Raw genomic sequence first — 2,723 nt, forward strand, 5'->3', positions numbered from 1 at the left:
CTGCCCCTCTGGGGCCTATCTTCATAGAAAAATATAATCAGTGGGTCCTAGGGATTTCATCATTTCTTCAAAAAATATCCTTTGTGTATTATCATAATTTACAAATCATCTTTACCACCAATACCTCACTTGGTAACAACCTCATATAGCAGAAAAGGGCAGGTATTATCACCATTTTATAGATGAAAAAACTGAGGCTCAGATATTAAATGATTTTCCCAAAGCCACATTACTAGAAAGCGATGGAGTAACTGCAAAGTCAGGCCCTCTCTTAGTCTAATGATCATCCTAGGCCACACCATGGTCACCAGGCCAGACTTTGGAGGAAAGAAACACCCCAGTATCCTCTCAAAGGGCTGGATGGTGCTCCTTCCAACCTGGGCCCTGGCACGCACTGGAGCAAGGGCACTCTCAAGGGAAAAAGTGTTTGCAGGTGTTCATCTCGGATTCTGCCTGAGTTGCTGTAACAAAATGGTTTGATTATTAGGGAGGAGGTATCTGAGTTTATACATTAACTGCATTTAATATTCTTGAGAATTTCATACATGAGCAAATAGACTCAAAGGCTAAGTGACTAGCTGGGCCAAGGGAACTTACTGAGTTTTGCCCACAAAATCTGAGTGGATCTCATCATTCCTTCATTTCAATGACAGTAATACAGCTGGATGGTGACAGAGTCACAGAACCTGGCTGTTAGGGGCTTGAAATCTGTCTCTCAGTGGGAGGTGGGGGGTAGATTTGAGATGGGGTAGGGTGTGGGAAGGAGGTATCTCTGATCACCAATCTGACTAGGAAATGAGTTCCTTTCTTCATCATAGGCTTTATGCTGAGGCATCAGTAGGGCTTTGGTTTGGAGAAAACCCTCTAGGTTCAGGCCTGAGCTGCTGCCTTTTTAGGGCCTTTATCTTCCCTGAGAGCTTACTGAGCAGGATTTTCCAAACCTCTCTGGCACATCGCAGGACCTTCCGTGCTCACATCCCTGCTGTGAGTGCAAGCAACACACGAATCTTCCTCACCTCTCTTTGTAGGAATTGGATCACACCAAATGGCAAGCGAGCCCGAAGAGCAATGTAATCCAGCTTGCCCCACTAATGTCTAACCTCCACAAGTACAAAAATGGATTTATACGAAGTGACAGAACAAGGCAGAACTCAGGGACCTGGATCAGCCAAGGTCATGACCTCTGCCTTCAACTATGCCATTAAATAGGAAATGTGTCCAACTGTGATCGTGAATGAGAAGAGCCCCCCAGGAGCTGCATGGATGCCACAGCGCAGGGCTGCTGAGCTGGACCCACAGAGGCTCCTACAGCTCACTCCGTGCTGAAGTCAGGACAGGCAAAGGCACCGCTCAACGAAAGCACCACACCAGGGACAATGGGAGGGAGGCTCAGCTTCAAACTCACGGTGGTCTGCTGGGAAGCAGGCTGGGGTGGGAGCTCAAAAGGTTTCAGACTGACCACCAGTAATGCTGGGCAATAGGGCCTGACTCAAAGAATCCGGTTACACAGCTGCACTCAGGTCACACGCCCCCAACCGTGATCAGGGCTCAGACTGTGGCATCCTTTTATGTACTCACAGTAACCACCAGCATTGCTTTCTTAGATGATAAATAACAATGAAGGGTCAAATAAGTTGCTCTGATGGGAGACAGCTTGGTCATCCACAAAGGCAGAATTCTTCCCTCCCTCCCAAGCCCCAGAGTCGGCTCCTGGCCAGTGGAACACTGAGAGAGGCAGGGTGCAAGGAAGAAGTGCTCTAGACTGGAAATTAGAAAACATGGATCTCCTCCCTTGTCTGCCCCTGACCGGCTCCCTTAAACTGGGCAGGTAACCCTCCCTGTCTGGGCTGAGATTCCTTATTTATAATAAAATGATGGGGTAGCAGGTATCACTATGGTCCTTCGACATCAAATCTTCAGTGTTTCTGGATTCCATGAAATTACCTAAAGAAGACTGTTTGCTGCAAATGTAAAGGATGGAGTTGCCTCTTAGGGAAAACTTTAAGTTCAAAATGAAAGAAAAGAAGGAAAAGAAAGAAATGAAAGCAGGAGAGTCACATCAACTTGAAACTCTCTTTGGTCATAAGAATAGCAAAGCAATGAGTTCAGACAGTTTAGAAGGAAAAGAAAAGTACAAACTGCAAAACAGGAAATCCATTCTTGGCTGGCTGTCAAAGAGCCATGAACCGGTGAAAATTTAGATCCATTTTCATTTTTAATTTCTTAAATCTAATATAGTCCCCAAGCTACTGAAGTACTGAGATGCCCACTACTAAAACACACAATGACTGTCCCCGTCCCAGGCTCCTTTAACTACTTGATTGTTGCGTCCCATTTCTGATAGGGAATGGTGCAAGAAACGGCTGGTTCTGGTTTGTCCCCATGGCTGGTACTGCCCCCTACCTGCTCAGCATCACGACTATGTGTTTCTGGACAATGGTGATGTCTAGTTCTATATATGCCAACCTTGCCTCCCAGTAGCCTTCCAGCTCTTGAATCTGCAGGGACCCAATATCCCCTTCTTTGACTCCTCCAGTGGCTGCAGCAAGCACTGAGGTATTTATTGGATGGTTAAGAAATGTACTTACCAGACTCCTCAGTCATCTCAAACTACACAACCAGGCTGATCCATCCAAGCTAAGTTTGGAAGTACAAAATAATTTTTCAAAAAGGCCTTATCTAGAGATAGAAATGAGCTGAATTAACAAACACCAAAACCAGAC

Source organism: Odocoileus virginianus, chromosome 14, assembly GCF_023699985.2.
Source record: "Odocoileus virginianus isolate 20LAN1187 ecotype Illinois chromosome 14, Ovbor_1.2, whole genome shotgun sequence".
NCBI classification, from domain to species: domain Eukaryota; kingdom Metazoa; phylum Chordata; class Mammalia; order Artiodactyla; family Cervidae; genus Odocoileus; species Odocoileus virginianus.